Here is a 12,029-nt window from a genome sequence, read left to right as displayed (position 1 = left end):
CTTCTCGTGAACTCTCCGGGTCGGGCTCTGTCATGTGGTGCCCATGTCCTCAGGGCCTGGCCCACGCAGCCCTCCTGCTGCTTCTGCACTCCGACCTCTCGAATCACGTATCCCACCTGCGCGAACACCCAGACACCCAACGGCTGCGTGTTGAAACGAAACCACAAGGAGATCTGAGAATCCACGTGGCCGGGCTCCCGGCTCGCAACGCCCTCGCCCCCGCCACCTGCCCGCCCCGCTTCCTAGCCCAGGTTCCCGCTCCTCCGCCGGGAGGCTGGCGAGGCGCGCACCCGCCGCGGGGGCGCAGGTGGCGGGCGGAACGCAGGGACGCACTGCCGCGTGTGCGCCGGCTTGGAAACGCGGCCGCCTCGTCCGGGCGCCGGGACCCGCCCTGGAAGCGGCGCCGGCAGTGGAGGGGCGGGGCCTGCGCGGTGCAGGGGCCCCGGGGAGGCGGGGCTCGAGCCGCGGCCGGGATCGCTGCGGAGGAGGGGCCTTGGGGGAGGCCATGCTCAGGGGTGGAGGAAACAAGCTTCCGTTTTCGGCCCAAGCCAAGGGGAGTCCCAGGAAGGACGGGCGTAGCCCGGGGGTCTTTCCTGGAATCACAGGCCTGGGGGCTTTTCCACTGGGACGGCAAGGAGTATTTGGAAAATGTGCTTTTAACTAGAAAAGGGATCTTGTCACTTTGATATTTTAAAACCCTGGGGGAAGAGTCTTCTTTGTACCAGGGACTTGGGGGGGGCATTATTTTATGTTTATTTTGCATTAACTTAACGTACTTTTATTTGCATTACTTCTGTTAATCCTCATGACGCCTCTGGAGGTAGGCACCGTTTTCAACTATCAGGAACTCATGCTTGAAGGTGCCCAGCCGTTTTTGATGAGATGCCCCCAACACGCGCGCGCACACACACACACACACACACACACACCCTTTTCTCCAGGCGGGCTGGCATTCATTCACGCTTCTGTCTGGTGACCTGGGAGGGAGGAGGACGTTGGGATGAGGCGGAGGTAAATAGAAAGCAGAGGAGAATGGTGGCAGTGGAGGGCCGCTGGCTGGAGTATGGTAAGAGGTGAAAGGACCAGAGGCTTACTGGATTTTTCAAGAATGACTCAGAGAGACTCCGGAACTGGACAGAGTTGCTGCATTTAAGGTGGAGAAGCCCATTCTCTTCATCTGTATAGAAATAGCATTGCTCTGGTGCCCCACGGGGCGTAGAGATTTAAATGAATCCCAATGAGGTTTCAGCAGTCCGATGAGGGCGTCTCCTGGAGACCGAGCATCAACGAGGCGGGGCGGGGTGGGGAGGGACAGGTGCAGAAGAGGCAGCAGGGGCAGGTGTGACAGAGCAGGTAGCTAGCTGACAGACGGGCTCTGGGCACGTGAGCCACCCTCCAGGGACTCACAGGAGCAAGTGGGGGACAGTGTGAAGGGGCTACAGGCCTGGGGGCGCTCAGGCAACTCTGTCATTAAAAGTAAGTGTGTGGGCTTCCCTGGTGGTGCAGTGGTTGAGAACCCGCCTGCCAATGCAGGGGACACGGGTTCGGGCCCTGGTCTGGGAAGATCCCACATGCCGGGGAGCAACTGGGCCCGTGAGCCACAACTACTGAGCCTGCGCGTCTGGAGCCTGTGCTTCGCAATAGGAGAGGCCGCGATAGTGAGAGGCCCGCGCACCGCGATGAAGAGTGGCCCCCGCTCGCCGCAACTAGAGAAAGCCCTCGCACAGAAACAAAGACCCAACACAACCAAAAATAAATAAATAAATAAATAAATAAATAAGTTTATTAAAAAAAAAAGTAAGTGTGACTTATATCACAGACACAGGCTCAGGAGGTCCCCTGGGCACCTGGATCACACCACTATCATAAGGAAGAAAACACAGATTCAAAGACATTAAATACTTTTTAAAATATGCACCAAAAAGCAGAGGAACGGAGAGCAGCTGGGATTTGAAAGCGGCTCTTGCCGATGCTCTGAGCGAGCACAGGAGCGTGAGAATCAAGAACCCTTCGCTTTCATCCCAGATCCACCTGCTCTTTTGCGGCAAGTTGCGCAGTGGTTTGCATGAGCGATTTCTGCCTTGGCTTTTCCATGTTTTAGTGACATTCTATGGTATTCACCCCTACTAACTTTACTGAAACAGAATCATCATGGTCTAATAAGGAAATATACATAGTTAAGCTTGACTGGTAAAAAGAAAACGATTCATTTACAAGGGCAAAGCATTTCATTTTTAAAAGTAGCTGGAGGAAATAAAGAGCTGTTACAGAAAAACCTAATAATTGTTGGTCATGTGAGCTAACTGTTGAGGTTTGTGGTTTGTTTTGCTTTTTAAGAGTCACACCGTGGAAGAATAATGTTAAGATGGCAATACTCCCCAAATTGGTCTAGATTCAACACAATCTTTTTGAAAAATCCCAGCTGCTTTTTTTTGCATAAATTGGCAAATAGATCCTAAATTCACACAGAAATGCAAGGGACCCAAAATAGCCAAAACAATCTTGAAAAAGATCAAAGTTGGAAGACAGACTTCCCAATTTCAAGACTCACTCACGACAAATCTACACTAATCAAGACAGTGTGTACTGGCATAAGGATAGACATATGTTGAGAGTCCAGGAATAAATTCAGATAGGTAATTGATTTTCAACAAGGATGCCAAGACAATCTAATGGGGAAAGAATAGTCTTTTCAACAAATGGTGTTGGGGTAACTGGATATCCACATGCAGAAGAATGGAGTAGGACCTGTACTTCATACCATACGTCTTAAGTGTTAAGTCTTAGAAAAAACAACAGGAATAAACCTTTGTGACCTTGGGTTAGACATGACACCAAAAGCACAAACAACACAAGAAAAAATAGATCAATCAAACTTCATTAAAATTAAAAACGTTGGGACGGGACTTCCCTGGTTGTGCAGTGGTTAAAAATCTGCCTGCCAATGCAGGGAACACGGGTTCGAGCCCTGGTCCGGGAAGATCCCACATGCCATGGAGCAACTAAGCCTGTGTGCCACAACTACTGAGCCTGCGCATCTGGAGCCCGTGATGTGCAACAAGAGAAGCCACCACAGTGAGAAGCCCGCACACTGCAACAAAGAGTAGCCCCCGCTCACCGCAACTAGGGAAAGCCTGTGCGCAGCAACGAGGACCCAACGCTGCCAAAAATAAATAAATAAAATAAATAAAAATAAATTTATAAAAAAAATCATTTTAAATAAAAACTTTTATGTTTCAAAGGATACCATCAAGAAAGTGAGAAGACAACCCACAGAGTGGGGAAAAATTATTTGCAAGTCTATATGATAAGGGTCTAGAATCCAGAATATATAAAGAACTCTTACAAATCAATACTAAAAAGACAATCAAATTTTTAAATGGGCAAAGGATTTGAATATACATTTCTTTAAAGAAGATATACAAATGGCCAATAAACACATGAATAGATGTTTCACATCGCTAATCATTAGGAAAATGCATATCAAAATCACAATGAGATACCACTTCACACCTACTAGGGTGGCTATAATAACAAAGATGGACAAATAACAACTGTCAGTGAGGATGTGGGGACACTGGAACCCTTACACATTGCCACTGGGAATGAAAGATGTTTCCCCTTTGCGATACCATTTGGCAATTCTTCAATAAGTTAAACATGGAGTTAAACAGCAAGAGAATTGAAAACATATGCACACAATAACTTGTACACAAATGTTCACAGCACCATTATTCATAAAACCCAAAAAGTGGAAATAACCCAAATGTCCATCAACTGATGAATGGATAAACAAATATGGTCTAGCGAAATAATGGAATATTGCTTAGCCATTGAAAGATGAAGTTCTGGGACTTCCCTGGTGGTGCAGTGGATAAGACTCCACGCTCCCGATGCAGGGGGCCCCGGTTCGATCCCTGGTCAGGGAACTAGATCCCACACGCATGCTGCCACTAAGAGTTCACATGCCAGAACTAAAGAGTCCGCCTGCCGCAACTAAGGAGCCCGCCTGCCGCAACTAAGGAGCCCGCCTGCCACAACTAAGACCCGGTGCAACCCAAATAAATAAATAAATATGTTTTAAAAATGAAGTTCTGCTACATGCTGCAACATGGATGAACCTGGAAACCATTATGCTAAGTAAAAGAAGCCGGACACAAAAGGACACACATCTAAATTCCACTTATATGAAGTGTGGAATAAGCAAATCTATAGAGACAGAAAAGTAAATTCGTTGTTGCCAGGGGCTAGGGGGAGGGGACAATGGGACAGTGTCTGCTAATGTGTGTGGGTTTCTTTTGGGGTGATGAAAATGTTCTGGAGTTAGATAGTTGTGATGGTTGCACAACTTTGTGATCATATTAAAACAATTGAATTGTACACTTTAAAAGAGTGAATTTTGTGGTATGTTAAATATAGCTCAAATTTTTTAAAATGCTTGGATGTGGGTAAAAATAAATAAATAAGAAAAACACTCAAGAAGTATGGCCTGGCAGTGCAGTCATCAGCTCATGAGACATGAGCCCAGACTCTCCCAAGCAAAGGGGTTGGCCTGGCCGGACCCTCAAAGAGAGAAAACTGGACGGAGGAACCCGCACTGTCCCTCACATGCAGGCAGAGAGCACCTCTCCCCAGAGCTGGTGCAGAAAAGAATTTCCCTCCAGTCTCCTTTAAGAATCTCAGCCACCCTCCCCAGGACCTCTTGTAGCCCGCATCACGCAGGTGACCACCCCACACTGTTACGTTCCAGAAACCAGGCTGTGTCCAGTGCATTCGATGGTTTCCGCATATTACCCAGGTCTAAAACCTGAATGGCCTTTAAGAATTCAGACTGCAAAGGAAGCAATCCAGTGCTTACAGGTATGGTCATTGTAGCATTTTTTATAACACTGAAGAACTGGAAACAACTAAATATCCAACAACGAGGAATGGGTTAGAAAAATCGTGGTACATCCTCACCCTGGGGTATTATGGAACTCCCGAAAGTAACGTCTAATAAATAATTTTTAGTGACATGGGGAAACACCTATGATAATGGCAAGCAAAAAAATGCAAGAGACAAAATCGTACAGGTATTATGTTCTCAGCTATGATAAAAATATACTTAAGAAATATGCCATGCTATTAATAATGATCCTCTTTAGTGGGCGGATATTTTCATTCTACATTTTCTTTTCAAATTGTCCACAGTAAGTGTGTAATACTTTTGTTATTTCAAAAATCCTTTGAGGTGAAATCCAGGTGGCGAGAGAGAAGAAGAGAACTTTGACACGGCCTCAGATGAGCTATAGGGGATGAGCAGGAAGGCGTGGTCGTCTCACAGCTTCTCTGCAGCATGCACTGGGGAGAAGCAAAAGCGGGAGGCGTGGCATCACCTTGGACACCAGCCGGGCCCACCACAGGGCGTCAGGCGGTGGCTTGTGGTTCCAGGACCCCTTCTGCTGGGGGAGCCTGGCCTAGTGTTGACCCAGGATCTAGTGTCATTAGCTCTGAGACTAGGCTGACTAATAAGATCGACGATTAGGGCTTTTAGAGTTTCTCTGGTGATTTCCAATAAATTATTTCTTTTGGTTCTATAGCAGCTGAGATAAGGACCATCATTACCCCCTGGTACTGACAAAGAAGATGAATCTGTATTAGTAAAGGAAACACTGGATGCAGTAACAGATAAACCCAGAGCTCTCAGTGGCTCGGCACAACAAGAGTTGATTCCCTGCTCACATAGCAGTCACGTCCACAGACCACTTCTGGCGTGGTGGCCTTTCACGTAGCATTTCGGGACCCAGGCCCTTCCCTCTGTGGCCCTGTCCTCTTCCAAGTGCTTAGAGCTTTCTCCCTGCCGGCAGGTAGGGAACGAGGGAGTGGGAACCTGTTGCCAGCCTGGACGTGGCATGGCACATGGCGTGCGTGCCTTCCATGTACATCCATTGGCCGGAACCCATCCCAGGGCCACTGCTACCTCCTCCTTTGTGCCGAGGGGAAAGGAAATGACATGAGGAAGACCTAGAATCTCTGCCAGAGGTGTGACAGCGAACGGGCATTGGCTAGAGGTCAGGCACTGATCAGAGGCAGAGCTGACATTCAAACCAGGCAGAGTCTGGTCCTGTCCAGCCTTGGTCCTGCCCTCCTCCAAGTCCTCCCCTCGGGAATGTTCTCTGGCCTCCTGCTACCAGCATCCCTCTAGGGCATTGATGCTGGAATGATCGTCGGGAAGGGTGAGAAAATCTGATGAAAACATTTATGTGAAATAAGCTGTGAGCCTTTCCAGACCCATCGATAATCCTTGTACTGTGTGTTTTTTCCAGGTTTGTGTTTCCGTGATTAACTTCTGTTAAGTCCCCACTAAACGTTACAAGGGGGGCAGACACCCATTTGAAGGCAGTGATTGGCAACCACGCCATCATTGATAGGTTTGTTTTTGCAAGAGCAGGACTTCAAAGGCCCTTTCCTGCCTCCTAGGCCCTCTGCCACCCAGAGGGATCGGCTGCCGCGGGCGCAGGGGTGCCGGGGTCCTTGGCTCCACCTCCTCCCCTGATGGTAACTTTCCCCAGGAAGGTCTTTACTAAACAGGCTGAGCAGCAGCATGAACTTGGTTAACTACTCATCATCATTAAGCAAAGGGTCTACAACGCACACATGCTTTAAAGAAATGCAGATACCTGGATACACTTACTAGTTCACAAACATTTATTAAAAGAAATGAGACGGGATCTGATTACCATCATCTCGACACTTCACCCGCCTCTTCTCTTCTTACCGTCACATGAACTCTGCTGGGATGCGTCCTCCTACCCCGCGTTACGTAGCTGGAAGCTGGTACATTGGGTAGTGAGTGAGGGGACCAGGGTTCATCTCGGCAACCTCTTGCTCCTGGCTTTTAACCTCCCTGAACCCCTTTCCTTGTCTGTGCGGTGAGGCAGGAGTAAAAATTAGTAAATTAATAATAATAATTCCTACTTTTCAGAGTTGGGGAGGATTGAATGGGATCATAAATCCATAGCAGCCGAGGGATCATTATGATGACTATTTCTTACTTAGAGATGAGGAAATGTAGGCACAGACAGTATTTTTTCAAAGCCAGACAGCCAGGAGTGGTAAGGCTGGGGGAGCCCAGGAGCCTCTGGGTCGAATTCCTGAATCTTCCTCTTCCTCTTGCTGCCTTTATTTTCCAGGAGACGCGAGGAAGCAGGCACAGACACCTACGCTAGACCAGCCCATAGTTCACAAGCAAGAGTTCGTTCCATTTAATTCATCAAACGTCTCAATCACTGTCAAGTCAAACTCTGCTACTTTTTAAATCGTTCTTTATTCCGGCTTCTTGAATTAAAAGCATAGGTCATTTATCTTCACTCTTTCTCGCCCAGGATGCATACTCAGCTGGGCATTCTGGAAGTTCTGGGGCCATCTCCTTAAAATTTATCACCATCTCCACCCACCTCATGACCAGGGCTGCAGGACAGCACTGTGAAGAGAGAGGGACCTACCACCTGGAGTCACAAGACCCGAGGACCCATCCCGCCACATATTGGCTGTCGCCTGCACGCGTTTCTCCTCTCTGAGTCTCGGGTTCCTCAACCGTAAACCGGAGACACCTCTTACCTCACAAGCCCGTGGGATCAGATGAAGTAAAGCCCGTTGCAAACTGTAACGTTCTGTGGGATTGCTTTTACTGCCCAAACCACCGTCCATCGCCAGACAGTTCTTCAAATAGGAGACAGATTCCTTTCCCCTGGCAAGAAGAGTGACTAATATATTCCACGATGCTTTGCATGTTCCTGGCCTTAAAATAAAACTGCGCCCAAACAAGAATGCAGACTCAGCGCTTCATTCTCTGGCTCTCACCAAGCCTCTCCTCCGGGCCAGGCTCTGAGCCCCGCGCTCTGCGGAGGGCAAGGATGAGTAAGGGTTAGTCCCCACCCTCACCTCCTTCACCGTCCACTGCAAGAGGCCAGACGTTCAGGTAAAGTGGCTCATACTTTAAGAGAGGAACAAAAAAAAGTGTTAGAAAAGTTGAAAGGAGCAGGGGTTACGTTCAGTTTAATGAAATCGTGAAAAGCTTTTTGGAGGAGAAAGTATTTGAGTTGCGTCTTAGAAGCTGGTTCATCTTCAGGCAGGTAAAGGGAACCATGTGAGCAGGGGCTTGGAGGCAGGAAACAGCAGGCTCTGCAGGGAAACAGGAGGAGTATTTTGACTCGACTGAATCAAAGGTCCGTAAGGAAGAAGATGGGAAACAGGGACAGATGTGAGGGAGCTTGAAAGTCAGACCGATGGCTGTTTTCTAGGAAATAGGAAATGGACCCGGCAGAGGTTCACAGAGGGACCTGGCGTGGGTGGAGACCAAAGGCAGGCAGAACTTTTCAGAGGTCGTTGCAGTGGTCCAAACGTGAGGACAGCAGCACCTGGAACGGAGAGACCCTGCAGGTATAGGGTCCGCAAGCCTTGTCCGAATAACATGAAAGGTCTGGGACTCAACAAACTGGTAAGCAAGTCAGAGTTTGTTTCAATGTTTCAAAAACTCCACAAATTCATCCGTTTGACAAATCTGGGTGACGTGTGCTGGGGGCTGAGGACACAGCCAGGAGCAAGACGGATAGGACGCCCTGTCCTACGGGGGGAGGGAGGTGGACCCTAAACAATTAACGCCATCTGGAGATGAGGGACTGAGGAACAGGGTGACACGACAGTGTCCTGATGGCAGGACTGGGGGGTAGAATTGCTGCTCAGGTAGGGAGGTGACATTGGGCTGAACTTTGAACATAAGAACCAGGGAAAAGTTGGGGGAAGAGCCATCTACACAACTTCGAATCCAAATAACCATTTAGGGGGTTACCTTTTGTCCTCAAGACACCAAGGTTCTGCTGTGGCCCCCAAACAAGGGACGGTCGCTTATTTTCTGTCCTGTAGAGTAGATGCTTCACTTGTCTCTTACATGTAGTAGATTCTCAACCTCTAATAATGTCTTTTTTCTCCCACAGTGGGTATGGGCCAATTTCCCATCTCTTCTTCCAAACAGCTGAACTTTGGGTGTCCACATGGGTTTTTATTAAGTTTCTCTAAAAGACCAGCTTCATAGATAACATTCAGCACCACACAGAAGTGTCCCAGAAGCTCCTATACATTGGATAATCAAGACTCGTCCATTGATATATGATAGAACCAATTTAATAGACCACTAGGCAGTTTTCACAAAAAGAGGTGAATTTTTTAGTCCGAAGGGTGAGTCAACCCATCTGGTCTGACAAATGCTGTTTCTGGCTTGATTCCTTGTCTGAGACCATTTGCCAAAACCTTTTTCATGAATCAATAGTTAAGATAATCTAAGCGGTTCCCCATAGATTCAATAGTGCATTGGTTCCAGGCATAAGACATCAATTTGATTTGGTTATAAAATTTAATATTCTATAACTCACAGAGCATCTAACTCATGTACCATCAGGTTTTGGAAGAAAGACCTATGGAAAAATGCAGGGGCTTTCAGGCCGAACATTTCTCATCTTCTTCCTGATCTCACTCCAGACCTTTCTATTCACACTAAGAGGTAGTCATCTATTAAGAGTATTGCCCCTCATTTCAAAAATGATAAGTTCATTCCACCTAGTTTACTCTGTGACGGGTCCATGAATTCTCTCCTCCTCTTGCCCTAAGAGTCTCAAAGCACATCAGATAATCCCTGCTCCACAGTCAAGGGCTGTGAGTGAATATACCAAGTATGCTATAACCTGGTTAATCTTCCTAAACCTCCATTTTAGCTCCCGTAACCTGGAAAAAGTTTACAAAACACCTTCTCTCGTGTTATCTCACTTTGTTCTCATGCAGATGAGGCCACTTAAGCCCAGAAAGGTGACCTGTCCAAGACCCAGCATCCCGCCCGCCACAAACCTCCACCTGGTCTCTCTGCTTAGCTGTCCAGCCTCTTCCCCTCTCCTGTCTCAGCCATCGGTTCCAGTGGAGCTGGGGTTTCTCGTGTTCTCTGAGCCTGTCATGACCCAGAGGGCATTAACTGGCCTCCTTGGATCCACCCCACGAGTTGTGAGTGGGCTTCGGGGAGACCGAGTGCCCTGCGAGGATGCGTGTGGAATTTGTATTATGTGCTGATGTGAATCTGTCTGGGTAAGAGTCCAAAGTCTCCATCAGCTCCTCAAAGGATTCAATGGTGATCCCCCTCCAAAAAAATGGTTAAAATTAATTTTATACACCGGTTTCCTTCCCCCAAGTGTCCTCTCTGCTCCTCCTAACCTACGACGTAATGCTCTGCTTTGTCTTTTCTCTTCAGAACTTAAAACCAAGTACTGACATTGGGACTTCACAGATCTCCCTCCTCACCATAGTTTAATTGTTCTCTTCTTTCCAAGTATTAATTCAAAGGGGGAGAAGCCAGAGTGTTCCTAGGGTGGCCTTTACAGATGCAACTAATATGTGATAACGTATTCCAAGTGATAGCGCAATTGTCTGTGAACCTTAATCATTCCCTTCGGGGTTGATTCAAATTCTCCCATTGGTACAGTGCTTCCTAAGAGATAAAGGGCATAAAGGGCTGAGGAGATATATTTAGCTACATTGATACAGATATGGTCTCAACTATGAAAAGAAAATCAGACTGTTATCTGTAAGGATTGCATAATGATATTCCAGATGAAAAAAATAAAATCAGTAAAGTTTCAACCACTCCCCAGACACCAAAACAGGCCAACCCCACTGCTTATGGGGACTTGTGAGCATCTGAAGCTTTGTAAGAACAGATCTGGTTTGGGCAGCTCAAGGCGAGGGACCAGGAGCGGGGAGGGAGTGGAACGTGGGAGGGGCTCTGGCAGAGGATGGTGGGGAGTTCTGGCTGTTGGCTCGTGGCTTCAGCTTTGACCCCCTCCTGACCTCCCAGCCTCCACACACATTCTTTGACATTTTCTCACTCTGTTTGCCCGAAAGCTCTTCTGCTCCCCTGCACTAGTCCCTCTTCTGAACAGGGATGTAGAGGAAAAGGAACCCTTGTGCGCGGTTGCTGGGGATGTGAATTAGTAGTCACTATGGAAGACAGCATGCAGGGTCCGCAAGAAACTGAAAATAGAACCACCATATCATCCAGCAATTCCACTTCTGGGCATATATGCAAAGGAAATGAAATCAATATCTTGAAGAGCTGTCTGTATTCCCATGTTTATTGCAGTTTTGTTCACAGGATCCAAGACAATGGAAACAACTGTCCATCAACGGGTGAACGGATAAAGAAAACGTGTGTGTGTACACACACACACACACACACACACACACACACACGGAATATTATTTAGCCAAAAAAAGAAGAAAATCCTGCCGTTTGTGACAACATGGATAAACCTGGAGGACATTTTGCTAAGTGAAATAATCCAGACACAGAAAGACAAATGCTGTATCATCTCACTTAAATGTGGGATCAAGAAAGAAGTTGAAATCATAAAACCAGAGTAGAATGGTGGTTACCAGGAGCTGGGGGTGGGGGAAAGAGAGAAAGAAAGAAAGAGAGAGAGAGAGAGAGAGAGAAAGAAAGAGAGAGAGAGAGGGAGAGAGAAAGAAAGAAAGGGAGAGAGAGAGAGGGAGGGAGGGAGGGAGGGAGGAAGGAAGCCACTAACCACCATCAACCACAGCTTCATTGATCTCTCATTGAAATGAGGAGGAGGCAACTGTCTAAATTACTTCAAATTTTTCTTCATACGGGACCCACTGTGGCTTTCTGTGGCAAAAACCTTTGCAAACAGTTTCCTGCCAGTCTTGGGACTTTGTTTACCTAGGAAGGTCCCCTGACTTATTCCAAATACAGGGCGTTGTGTCGCCTTCGTAGAATTCCCCGCCATCTCTTTGACAACCAAGTGTTCTTGAAACTTCTTATTTTAGGTGCTGATTAAAAAAAAGGGAAACACAACCCCACCATCTATACCGATATGCGCAGAAGGGAGTCATTTCCCTCACTTTCAACCTGGGCGATTTGCCCTGGGACGCTGTCATTTAAATGGATTCTAATATTTGAATCATCAGTAATTTCTGACTAACCCTGCTTT

The 12,029-nt window shown here is 47.3% G+C and overlaps 1 long non-coding RNA gene across 1 annotated transcript; it reads left to right on the top strand.

Moving 5' to 3' along the window:
- The first annotated feature begins 420 nt into the window (after positions 1 to 420).
- LOC309638541 lies at positions 421 to 11,532 on the top strand. The gene is made up of 4 exons (XR_014251193.1): positions 421 to 1,011; positions 5,580 to 6,215; positions 6,306 to 10,110; positions 11,174 to 11,532. It is a non-coding gene; the product is annotated as an uncharacterized lncRNA (long non-coding RNA).
- The last annotated feature ends 497 nt before the right edge of the window (positions 11,533 to 12,029 follow it).

This window comes from Balaenoptera physalus (genome assembly GCF_965194825.1).
Source record: "Balaenoptera physalus genome assembly, chromosome: 11".
Lineage (NCBI taxonomy): Eukaryota > Metazoa > Chordata > Mammalia > Artiodactyla > Balaenopteridae > Balaenoptera > Balaenoptera physalus.
This window is presented reverse-complemented; position numbering and strand designations above follow the sequence as displayed.